The sequence below is a fragment of the Sus scrofa genome, chromosome 1 (genome assembly GCF_054392235.1).
Source record: "Sus scrofa isolate SSC_HxYL_T2T_F1_AM1 chromosome 1, Sscrofa_HxYL_maternal_Yorkshire_Landrace_v2.0, whole genome shotgun sequence".
NCBI lineage: Eukaryota > Metazoa > Chordata > Mammalia > Artiodactyla > Suidae > Sus > Sus scrofa.
Genome location: NC_139383.1, coordinates 274,747,956 through 274,761,260, shown reverse-complemented (window position 1 = coordinate 274,761,260; position 13,305 = coordinate 274,747,956). Strand labels below are relative to the sequence as shown.

Below are 13,305 nucleotides of genomic sequence, written 5' to 3'. Positions count from 1 at the left end.
ATCTGGAAGTTTGGGGGAGAGAGCTTTTTATCATAATTTCCTGAATATCCCTTCATAAAATTCTTTACCATGCACTCCAAGGGGGGTTTGTTTATTCTGGTTTCCACCTATTTCATCTCCTGAAAGACAAGGACTACACAATACAAGGATGGGAGGGAGGAGAAAAGGGAAGAAGTAAATAATCACTTCATCCATCTCTGGCGCTCTCCTTGCAGAAATATTTCAGGCTCCTCTTGGCATTCATGAGACTGTATAAACTCTTCATCAGGACCTCTCTGAAGACAGTCACCTTAAGCTATATGAGGTCACCATGGACTCTTGGCTGGGGACTCAACACTTGCTTAAGCATATCTGATTATGTTGGAACTCTCCAAATGTCTGTCTCATTCACTCATATTTACTTGCATTCACAGGACATCTCCAATCTGATGCCCATTTCCTTAGAGGTGCAGTTTCCTCTCATGTCTCCTCTAGATGAACTCCTGTGAGACTCTTAGGGCATGTCTAGGAGGATATCAGACTCCCCTTCTACCTCTTAGGGGCAGGCCCCCAAATTGAACCTGGGTTCTTACTATTCTGATGGGTGGTGCTCCCTAGGCAGGTTCCTGGGCCTCCCCAGGTTCTTTTGTGCTCCTGGGGTCCTTGTCCTGAGTGCTAGTCCCCTATGGATCAATTGGTCAGTGGGCACCAGGTGAGGTTACCTCTTCTGGCATTCCAGGCGTTGTATCCCAGCTACAAGGGAGGCAAAATCACTGGCTCCAAATCCCAGATGAACCCTCAGAATATATAGAGAGAAATCAGACACCAAAGCTTTTATTTTTCACCAGGAAGCAACATTTATTCATGCTGGTAGGCACTGGCTCAGGAATTAGTATCCATAGGCTGAGCCTGGAATGCAGTGGAGGGGTGGCTTATATACCCCGCTTGTTTTCCTGCTACATCTAAGTATCTTTGTCCCCCTTATCAGGTATACTATAAATTTGAGGCAGACAACTCTAGATGCAACTGTGCTCATGGATATCATTTATGCTGCATTGATACAGAACTACACGTGCACCCACAGATGCTGGCAGTGCTGCACTTCACTTCACTTTGATGTAGGAGTGCTTGGCCCCCTCCCACTATACATTAATCTGGAATTGACTGTCAAAACACTAAATCACCTGAGGTAAGTAATTTATCTCTTAGCTACACTTTCCACATTTATCAAATGAAGACATAAGATTTGCCTTGGGTACCAAGCAGTCCTAAAATATAACTAGTGTTTTGAGAGGTTAAAGCATGTGAAAATCCCTTGTATGATATATAAATAGGAGTCATAAATTTTTCTTAGAGCAAGTTAGGAAGATTTTGGAGAAAGATAGCTGACATAATGAAGCTTCTCTGTATATTTTAACTACTGAGGGTGTATTTTCCATTCTGAGTGGTTAAGAGAATGGATCTTGGTCAAACAGACCTGTGTTGTGATTCTGCCTGTTGCATTTAATTGTGTATTTTTGCACATTTAAATAATGTATGCTTTTGTTTTATTCTATTTAAAATATATTTAAGAGTATTTATTAGAGATACTGGGAACATTTAATTTGAAAGTATGTACAAAACACTTGGAACAGAGCTTGGAACTGTTGACATTGGTTTGGAAGCCTGGATTGGACATTTTTGATAAGAAGGGATTATAAGTGACTCAAAACAAATAGGATGCAGCAAACTATACTGAAAGCTCATGAAATAGCTTTAGTAATTCTATGCAAATGTAAGGAATTTAATTTTCTTAAGAGGAAATGAACGATTGATACATCTTCCCTGGTGCTCTTTTCACTTTTCATCTTGGCCAATTACAGAGATTTGAACACGGCTTGATGTAAAGATATAAACTTGAATACAGAGACTTCTCTGTTCTTATTAACTCCTAAGTACTCAATATGGGAGAAAGCAGTTTTTCAATAATTGTTTATTGAATGGAGAATAAATGTCCATTAGTTTCTTGGGAAAAAGACTCAGTTAATGTGAAGGTTTGATGTGTTATTGGAGCCAGAATTGGAGAGACTAATTCATTCACCAATAGTTAACATAAATGAAGGGAAATATAGCCTAAATTAAGACTTTTCATTGTACAAAGGACATGACTATAATATTTTGGCATGTTCAGTGACATTTCCCACTTTCACCAATTCCCAGCTGAGCCAAGAAAAGCATGAGGATGGAGAAACAGAGCACCATGTCTGAATTCCTCCTCCTGGGGCTCCCCATCTGGCCAGAGCAGCAGAGAGTGTTCTTTGCCCTGTTCCTGGGCATGTACCTGACCATGGTGCTGGGGAACCTGCACGTCATCCTGCTCATCAGGCTGAACCCTCACCTCCAGTCCCTCATGTACTTCTTCCTCAGCCACCTGGCTCTTACAGATATCTCCTTTTCATCTGTCACTGTCCCAAAGATTCTGATGGACATGAACACTGAGTACAAATCCATCCCCTATGCCAGGTGCATAGCACAGATGTATTTTTTCATACTTTTTACTGATCTAGACAATTTACTTCTCACCTCAATGACATATGACCAGTACATAGCCATCTTTCACCCTCTCCACTACACCACTATCATGAAAGAGGTGCTGTCCCTTACTTATAACTGTATCTTGGATTCTGTCCTGTGCCAGTGCCCTTGTCACACCCTTCTCCTGGCCCAGATGTCCTTTTGTGATGACAATACCATAACCCATTTCCTCTGTGATTCTGGTAAACTCTTCAGGCTCTCCTGATCATACACATCCCTCATTGAGCTGGTCATTTTCACAGTAGGACTGGCTGTCATTATCCCCCCCACTAATATGAATCTTGGCTCTTAAGGCTGCATTGGGGCCACCATCCTCAAAGTTCCTCCCACCACAGTGATCTGAAAATCCTTGTCCACATGTAGCTCCCTCCTCTCTGGTTTCTCTCTATTTTGGAACATTTATTGGGCTGTACTTTTTCGCCTCATCCAGCACCTCCATGAGAAGGACATAGTTGCCTCTGTGATGTATGCAGTGGTCACCTCATTGCTGAACCCTTTCATTTACATCTTGAGGAACAGGGACATGAAGGGGCCTTGGAGAAACTCTTCAACAAGAGTCTTGTCTCAATGACATTTGCTCATCTTTAGAACAGACAAATGTAGTTACATAACCGCATATCCTACATGTCTAATCTTGAGCCCAGCCTTGAATGAATACTCAGAAACTATTTGGTAACTTGAATTACAATTTTTTACATTCATCATTTATTTTCCTAATAATGCATTATATAAATTGTGAATTCTGAGTTGACATTATTGATTACTGCTCTTGTCTACAACATTGAGAAATTACATAACTGGTAGTACTTTGTCTCTCTTCTTATATCACAGAAATTTATTAGTTTGTTATAAAATGTCTTTATTGAAGTAAAATTGTTTTTAAATAGAGAATGTATTTAAAGTGTTCAGATTAGTATTTTGATATGTATACATTGTGAAATTAACTCATATATATATATATATATATATATATATATATATATCTAAGGCTACATTGGGACCACCCTATATATATATATATATATATATATATATATATATATATAATATATTCATCTCCACTTAATTACCATTTTAATTTATTTGTGTGTGTTGTGAGAGAACATAAGATCCACTGTACTACTGGATTAAATATCAAGTGTACAGTATAGTCTGGTTCACTGTAATCATTGTGCTGTACATTATACCTCAGAAGAACTCATTGGAAATTTGTCCATTATGCTAGTGAAATACGTCAAACCCAAAACAAGACAAATAATGTGTGATCTCACTTTTATGTGGAAACTGAAATAAGCAATTCATACAGCAGAGGATAGGATGGTGGTTGCCATGTGTTGGGAGGAGGAAATGTGTGTCCCTATGGATGGGTGGAAGCTCCATGCCAAGCAGGCTTTGGTGCCATAGAAAGGTGCAGTGCTAGGACTTGGCAAATTATGTCTTTTCCTATCCTTGCTTCACATTCATTTCATGTTTTGGGTTGCTGGTGGTGATGATGGTGGGTCAGGAGAAGAAACTGTAGAGCAGCCTGTATTTCTCCAGGAAGCAATCCACATCTATGAGTTCAGCTCCTCCACTTAGGGACTCAAGGCTTCTTCTGGATTTTAGAAACGATGATCACTCTAAGACACTGCTGTTCTCTACACTCAGCAGGTCACTCACAGACTAGTCATCTCTGGAGTGTTCTGACTGCATGTGTGATTTTGAACAAAAGGCCTGCTCAGTCCAGACTGGGAAAGAGTAAGACAAACGAAACACCCATGGTCTGGCGTCTTCTGTTGCCACCATTGAGTTTGGTGTTTGTCCTATTTAACATCTTCATTATGAATCTCTGTAAAAAATCATTTCTAATCAGCTTCATGATACCCGTTTTATGTTATAAGAGTAAGTATTAATCTCTTTTCTTCTATGTATATTGAAGGACCACCTATTTTTCTTCTTTGGGCTATACTTAATTAAAGATTAATATGATCAAAACTGCTTCTGCAGCTCAGCACCACATAGCATAAGAGAAGAGTATCTGGGAAAACGGATCTAAATTGCAGGCTGAACCTGCCAGTGTATGGCCTGGGGAAATTCCCTACACTCCACTGAATATTCCTTTCTTCTTCTACTGAAATTGAAAACATTCCAAAACATCTAAAATATGTTTGACTTGAAACAAATGCAATACTAAATAATGAACATTAACTTTCCCTTCTTGTGTATCAGTAAAACTTTTGTCCCAAATATATGTTCATGTTTATATCTCTCCATCTAACACTTTATGGGAAGAAGATTTTTATTTCTTTTGCTTAATTACATAGGAATGGAATTGCTGGGTCAAGTGTATGTTGAACTTTATGAGAAACTTACCAAAAATTTCCCATAAAGATTCTGAATTATACATTATTGCTGACCATGTATGAGAATTCCAACTTTTAATTACATCCTCACTGCCTCTGGTATTGCCAGTCATCTGATTTCAGCCATTCTGGTGATTTTGCTATGGTATCTCACTGTGGTTTTTGTTTCCATTTATCTAATGACTAATGATGTTAGGTCTCTTTATACAGGCTGATATTCTATCTTCTTCAGTGAAATATCTTTTCAAATCTTTTACGTTTAGTTTTAGAAAATAATTGGCTTGCTTGTCTCCTCTACACGTTTTGGATTCACGTCTTTATCAGAAATATGTTTTATAAGTATTTTCTGCCAGTCTGGAGTTAGTTGTTTTATTCTATTAAGAGTTTCTTTTGAAGCCTTAGTGAATCTTATATCTATGAAGTCCAAATAATTATGTTTTTCTTTACAAAGTCCATGACTTTTTCATCCTATTCAGTAAATTTTGATACCCCAAATTTTCCAACATTGTATCCAACGTTCTCTTCAAAATAGTTTTCTCATTATAATTCTTAACAGTTTGACCCATTTCTAGTTATACATTTTGCATATGGTGCAACACAAGACTCTATGTTCATTTAAGGCATATTGATATTGAATTATACTGTCCCCATTTATTGAAACAATATCCTTTCCACATTTATATGCCTTGGTGCATTTGTAAAACATTATTTATCCTTATGTATATTGTTCTGTTTCAAAATTATTCATTCTATTCAAATTATTCATTGATCTATATTCCTATCCTCATGCAATTATTGTTTTTTCCCTTGGTATGGATTAAGAAAGGGTTTTAAAATTTGGTAAAATATGTCTGGTGGTTTGTTTCCCATTTTTATGTTGTTTTGTCTATTTTGTTTCCCTTTCACTTCTATATAAAATCAAGAATTAACTTCTAAAGGTAGGCTGCTGCTATTTTGACTATATTACCTTGAGTCTATAGGTCAATTGTGGGGATAGCCACTTCTATAATTTCACTGAATTATCCAATCTATGTGCAAAATATATGTCTTTTATTTATGTCCTCATTAATTTTACCCATGAATGTTTTTGTGGTTTTTTATCTTGTTTTGCACTTGTTTTGTTAAATTTATCCATGCATATTTTTTGTTTTTCTATTGCTATAAAAGTATATAAAAATTCTCAAGTCACAATGCTCACTGTGAGGAAATAGACATACCATTGATTTTGGGGTTTTGTTCATTCACCTTGTTTTATATTACCTTGTTAAACTCATGCATTTAAAATAGATTTGGATTTTTTATTTTTATTTATTTTCCTCTTTTCCTGCCTTTCTTTAGATTAATTATTTTTGGCTTTTTGGGGCTATACCTGAGGTACATGTGTTCCCAGGCTAGGATTCCAATCAGAGCTGCAGCTGCAGGTCTACACCACAGCTACAGCAATGCAGGATCCCAGCCACATCTGTAATATACACTAGATCTTGGGGCAACACAGGATCCTTAACCATCTGTATGAGGCCAGGAATCAAACCAACATCTTCATTAATATGAGGCAGGTTCATTCCCGCTGAGCCACAACAGGAACTGCTGTATTATTCATTTTATCTCTATTATTTTCTTCATAGGTATATATCTTATTTTTGAGTCTCAGGTTTTTTCCTTCAGTCTTCTCAGATTTTGATTTTGTATTTGGGTGTGCATGTCTGGCCTATGCTAAATGCAAAAAATTTACAAATTTTATACATAAATATAAGATTAGATAGTTTATAACTAGCATTTGGAGTGACATTTAAGGCTGTGCTTATGTTCCCAACTCTGGTCTGTTTGGAGTGTGAAGATGGGAGTCAAAACACTATGAAGGAATTTGGCATTTGATACATGTGGAAAATTTATGATAGTGACTTTCCTTAATCATGCTTTTAGCTCACTCCATAAGCTCTGACTTAGGTGATCCCACAGGTGCATGAAGGTAATGTGGCTTTGTTGCTCTTTCCATGGTGTTCAACCTGGATTTCCATTTGTCATGTATTTTCCTGGACCTTTACAAAGATAGGTTCTTTTTGTAAAGGAGAAAACACCATATACCACATCTTCTCTATTATGCAGCCATTAAAAAAAGGGGAAGTAATGTCTTATGCAGTAACATGGAGAGATTATTATACTGAGTGAACTCAGGTAGGCAGAGAAGGAAAGATATCATATGACATCACTTACATATGGATTCTAATGAAAATGATACCAAAGAACTTATTTATAAAACAGAAAGGAACTCACAGATTTCAAAACCAATGTTATGGTTACCATAGGTGGAACCATTGTGGGGAGGGAAGAATCTTAAGGGTAGGATTAACATATACACACTACTGTATAAAATAGATTATTAACTAGAACCCACTGTATAGCACAGGAGAATGTACTCTATAGTTTGCAATAATCAATGGAGGAAAAATGGATATAGGTATATGTGTGACTGATTCCCTTTGCTGCACACCTAAAACTAAAACAACATTGTAAGTCAGCTATAGTCCATTAAAATAAATTTTAAAAAAAACAAGGAAATCCAGAGCAATCCAAAGGCAGTCAAGAACTAAGACAATGGAGCCTACTAAATGGATAATTTTATAGACATGAGTAAAGTTAGCATGAATAAAAGAATATATATATATATATAGGGGGTGTCACTATGCTTTACAGCAGAAATTGACACAACATTGTAAATTAATTAGTGCAATAAAAATGAAAAAATAAAATGAATACATTGAGGATGTTCATGTAACCTTCATTAGATAACTTACAAAAGAGATTTCAAGGCATAGTATGGTCTTTAATAAAATTTCATAGTGAATGTGTTCACAGAACAAATGCTCAGATAAAAAAATTAGGTAGATTGATGTAGGGTTATTTTATGTGCTCAATGTATTGATATGCATGAAGTAGAAATGCAAATATTATTATAATAAATTATGATAGAAAAATAAAGCTATATAATATGATATAAAGAGGATTTATGTAAACCTAAAATTTTCCAAATAAAACTCATTTTAGAAAGATAAAAAATGAACAATGGAAAGGTGTAGTACTTTGACCTTGTCCTTTATTTTCATTTCTGTTTCATTTGGATCTCCATCATGAAGCAGAATTGATTTAAAAGCAGCAAATCTAATATGAATGTCCACTGGGGAGAAAAATGCCTCTTCACCTCCCTGGCCATTACCTGTCAGGGGAAACATGAATCTGGTAGGAAGGGCCAGTATGGAGGTCTCCCCACATCTCCTTCTGGGCTCCCATGCACAGGGCATCTCCCTGGTGTTCTTTCTAAGGACAGTGTTGCCTCACAGCCCTGAGGACCATCTGCCTGAGAATCACCTGACCCCAGGTCTTGTGAATGAGCATAACTGGAGGTGGAGCTGGGCTCTGCATCTTTACTCAGCTCCCCAGACAATTCTAGAGAACATCCCAGTTTAGGGACCACTTCCCTAGGTCACCTGTTCTGGCGATAGGAGGAGGAAAAGTGAGCAATTAACACAGGTTTAGTGCATGTCTTGAACCCAGAGCTTGGTGCCCTGTCCCCTTGGGCCCTCTCCCTGGTTGGTAGAGCATAGTCTTTACCTCTCCACTTCTGAAGGGGGTGAACTCACTGAGCAGTAAGCTCCAGGCTCATGACTTTTCTCTCTGTTGCTGGTGAGAGGTTCAGGACCGTGTAAGTTGTGACTACATATGGTCTGAGGGTATCCTACAGAAAAGGTGAGAAAACAGTCCATACTCCTGGCAGTAGATCACTTGAGCATAAATTTCAGAGCAGAACAGCATATCTCTTATCAGAAGCAGGTGCGTGTGTGTGTGTGTGTATGTGCATGTGAATATAGGTGCTCCATACTTCTGTGAGCTCTTCCTTAAACCACTTCTTATTCCTAGTTCCTTAAAATGAATAGAGGAGACATTCTTGATTCTCTCTTTGACCTTTCTTAATAATACCTCTTTTCATTTTAGATTGTGCATGTTGAGGTCATGAAATGTTGTTTTTTTCTGTGTGTGTACATATATATATATATATATATATATATATATGTATATATATATATATATGTAAATATATAATTTTACTTTGTTAGAGTATAGTAGATTTACATTGTTGTGTCAATTTCTGCTGGACAGGGGAGTGACACAATCATAAATTTATATATATATATGATTTATGTACAGAGTTATATATTATATGTATTATATAACCATATATACACATTGCATATACATTCTTTTTTTCCTATTCCAACATGTTCTACCCAGTTATATTGAATAGAGAGGTTGTTGATTCAGAAGAGGTAGGGGAATGATAAATATGAGTACTAGTAAAAATATATATAACTAGCAGTAATATTTTTAGTTTTTCTACCAGTGGTATTTCAAGACTGAGCTCCAGGACCCTTTGAATCCAAGCAACAGGTATGCATCTTTTTTTCTTCAAATTTTATATAAAATGTACAATTCAACTATTTATTTCTGATTCAGTTTGAATTGAATATATGTCATTGAAACTTCCTCCAAATACAACTTATTAATGGGTTTTAGATTTCAAAAGTTCAATATTTTACAACTTGAAGATCAAGAATTGTGTTTGTTTCTAAATATACAGGAACAAAATGTAAAGTGTGTAGACTTAATTTTATATTCCTCTCCTAGGCCATTTTTTTCTTTACCAATTACACATTGCTGGAAATGATGCCTAATAGGTTGACTCTCTCCTAGATGATGAAAAATTTCCACTGAGCCAATGTCTCTTCTCTATCTGCTCTTATCTTTAGTAAGTTCTCTCATTTCACATGATGATCCCATACAATTTAAGGGATATTTGCAGGGTCCTAGCAAGGCAGACAAACCTTGAAATATTCACCAGTAGAAAAGCTTCCTTTTTATCTACCTGCCGTAAATCACAATGTGATGGTATTTGCTTCTCTGACACTCTACTCTGACACTATACTCATGCCAGGAGATAGGAGAGGAACATGAGGAGGGAGAACCAGAGATTTGTGTCTGAGTTCCTCCTCCTGGGGCTCCCCGTCTGGCCAGAGCAGCAAGGCATTTTCTTTACTCTGTTACTGGGTATGTACCTGACTATGGTGCTGGGGAAGTGCTTATCATCCTGCTCATCAGGCTGGACCCTTGTCTCCACACCCCTATGTACTTCTTCCTCAGCCACTTGGCCCTCCCAGATGTCTCCTTTTCATCTGTCACTGTCCCTAAGATGCTGATGGACATGCAAACTCAGGATCAATCTATACCCTATGCAGGGTGTGTAACACATATCATTTTTCATGTGTTATGGTTGCATTGATAACCTTCTTCTTGCAGTGATGGCCTATGACAGGTATGTGAACATTTGTCACCCTCTTTTCTAGGCCATCATAATGAGGGAGGAGCTGTGTCTCTCTCTGTTGGCTGGATCCTGGGAAATCTACTCTGCCTATGCCCTGACCCACACCATTATCCTGGCTCAACTGTCCTTCTGTTCTGACACTATCATCCCCATCTGTGACCTTGCTACCCTGGTCAAACTCTCCTGCTCAGACACATCCATAAATGAGCTGATCATATTCACTTGAGGGCCTAGGGACAGCAGTTGTCATTTTTCCTTTGAGTGGCATCCTATGGCCTTTGAGTGGCCATCCAATCTTATGGCCAAATTGGTTTCTCTATCCTGAGGTTCCCCTCTGCTAAAGGGATATTCAAAGCCTTGTCCAACTGTGGATACCACCTCTCAGTTGTGTCTCTATTCTATGGGACAATTATAGCAGTGTACTTTTCCTCCTCCTCAGGCCAGTCCCATGACAAGGACATCATTTCTTCCATGATGTACACAGTTGTCACTGCCAGGATGAACCCTTTCGTCTACAGCCTGAGAAACAAAGACATAACATTGTCTCTGGTGATTCTTTTCAGAAATAGTAAACTTTTAGCTAAATGAGTGTCACCTATCCATGTTCTTATTTACTCACTGATCTGGTTAGAAATGTCTTGAAAAGTTGTGTGTTGAGCACCATGTCTCTAGCACATTTCTGTCTTTTAAATGATCATTGTTATTGGGTCAATCTCTTTCCCTTTGGTCATATATCTTGCCCATTTAATCTTCTGTAACCCTAAATATTACATTATCCCAACCCACAATCAACATGTGGTTTTCTTTTAATTTAATTTAAATTTATTTTTTCCTGCTGTACAGCATGAGGATCAAGTTACACTTACATGTATACATGTATTTTCCCACCCTTTGTTCTGTTGCAATATGAGTATCTAGACATAGTTATCAATGCTACTCAGCAGGATCTCCATCTAAATCTATATTAAGTTGTATCCGATAACCCCAAGCTCAAAATCCCTCCCACTCCTCCCTCCCCATTGGGCAGCCACAAGTCTGTTCTCGAAGTCCATGATTTTCCTTTCTGTGGAGATGTTCATTTGTGCTGGATATTAGATTCCAGTTATAAGTGATATCATATAGTATTTATCATTGTCTTTCTGACTCATTTCACTCATTGTTGGAGACTCTCCTTCCATCTATGTTGCTGTAAATGGCATTATGTAATTCTTCTTTATGGATGAATAGTATTCCATTGTGTATATATTCCACCTCTTCCGAATCCACTCATCTGTTGATGGACATTTGGGTTGTTTCCATGTTCTGGCTATTGTGAATGGTGCTGCAATGAACATGTGGGTGCATGTGTCTCTTTTAAGTAGAGTTTTGTCTGCATATATGCCCAAGAGTGGGATTGCGGGGTCATATGGAAATTCTATGTATAGGTTTCTAAGGTATCTCCAAAAACTGTTCTCCATATTGGCTGTACAAGATTAGAGTCCCTCCAACAGTTCAGGAGGGTTCCCTTTTCTTCACAAACCCTCCAGCACTTGTTATTTGTGGACTTCTGAATGAAGGCCATTCTGACTGGTGTGAGGTGGTATTCCATGGTAGTTTTGATTTGCATTTCTCTAATAATCAGCGATGTTGAGCATGTTTTCCTGTGTTTGCTGGCCCTTTGCATGTCTGACTCGAAGAATAGTCTATTAAGGTCTTTTGCCCATTTTTCCATTGGTTGATTGGTTTTTTTGCTGTTGAGTTGTGTGAGTTGCTTATATATTCTAGATATTAAGCCCTTGTCCATGGCATCATTTGAAACTATTTTCTCCCATTCTGAAAGTTGTCTTTTTGTTTTCTTTTGGGTTTCCTTTGATGTGCAAAAACTTTTCAGTTGAATGTGGTCCCATTGGTTTATTTTTGCTCTAATTTCTCTTGCTTTGGGAGACTGACCTGAGAAAATATTCATGATGTTGATGTCAGCAAGTGTTTTTCCTATGTTCTCTTCTAGGAGTGTGATGGTGTCCTGTCATATATTTAAGTCTCTCAGCCATTTGGAGTTTATGTTTGTGCATGGTGTGAGGGTGTGTTCTAGTTTCATTGCTTTGCATGCAGCTGTCCAGGTTTCCCAGAAATGCTTGCTGAATAGACTTTCTTTGTCCCATTTTATGTTCCTGCCTTCCTTGTCAAAGATTAATTAAGCATAGGTGTCAGGGTTTATTTCTGGGTTCTCTCTTCTCTTCCATTGGTCTGTGTGTCTGTTTTGATACCAGTACCACACTGTTTTGATGACTGTGGCTTTGTAATATTTTTTGAAGTCTGGGAGAATTATGCCTCCTGCTTGGTTTTTGTTTCTCAGGAATGCTTTGGCAATTATAGGTATTTTATTATTCCATATAAAAGTTTGGATTGTTTTTTCTAATTCTGTAAAAAATGTCCTGGGTCATTGGATAGGGATTGCATGGAATGTGTAGATTGCTTTGGGTAGTATGGCCATTTTTACAATATTGATTTTTCCAATCCAGGAACATGGAATATCTTTCCATTTCTTTATATCTTCTTTGATTTCTTTGATTAAAGTTTTATAGTTCTCAGCATATAAGTCCTTTCCCTCTTTGGTCAGGTGTATTCTGAGGTATTTGATTTTGTGAGGTGCAATTTTAAAAGGTATCATATTTTTGTATTCCTTTTCTAATATTTCATTGCTGGTATATTAATATTTCATTGCTGAATATTAATCTTATATCCTGCTACTTTACTGAACTTATTAATCAGTTCAAGTAGTTTTTGGGTTGAGTCCTTAGGGTTTCCTATGTATAGTATCATGTCATCTGCATACAGTGACAGTTTTATCTCTTCTCTTCTTATATGGATGCCTTTTATTTCTTTGGTTTGTCTAAGTGCTGTGGCTAGGACTTCCAAAACTATGTTGAAGAGCAGTGGTGAGAGTGGGTATCCCTGTCTTCTTCCAGATTTGAGTGAGAAGGCTTTCAGATTTTGCCAATTGAGTCATATATTTGCTGTGGGTTTATCATAAATGGCTTTGATTATATTCAGGAA

At 37.4% G+C, this 13,305-nt stretch overlaps 1 protein-coding gene and 2 pseudogenes across 3 annotated transcripts in view; all 3 read left to right on the top strand.

Annotated features, from left to right (window-relative positions):
• LOC146407216 (olfactory receptor 1N2-like) overlaps positions 1–13,305 on the top strand; it is a 204,885-nt gene that overhangs the window by 103,797 nt on the left and 87,783 nt on the right. The window contains exon 2 of one of the 3 annotated variants that reach the window (XM_085019401.1): positions 968–1,168. The exons of the other annotated variants lie outside the window; for them this stretch is intronic. The gene's annotated coding sequence lies outside the window, so the exon portion shown is untranslated. The remainder of the gene's footprint in view (positions 1–967; positions 1,169–13,305) is intronic. 3 annotated transcript variants of the gene reach the window in all.
• On the top strand, positions 2,055–3,248 carry LOC146407219 (olfactory receptor 1J4-like; annotated as a pseudogene).
• Positions 9,065–12,610, top strand: LOC146407218 (olfactory receptor 1J4-like; annotated as a pseudogene).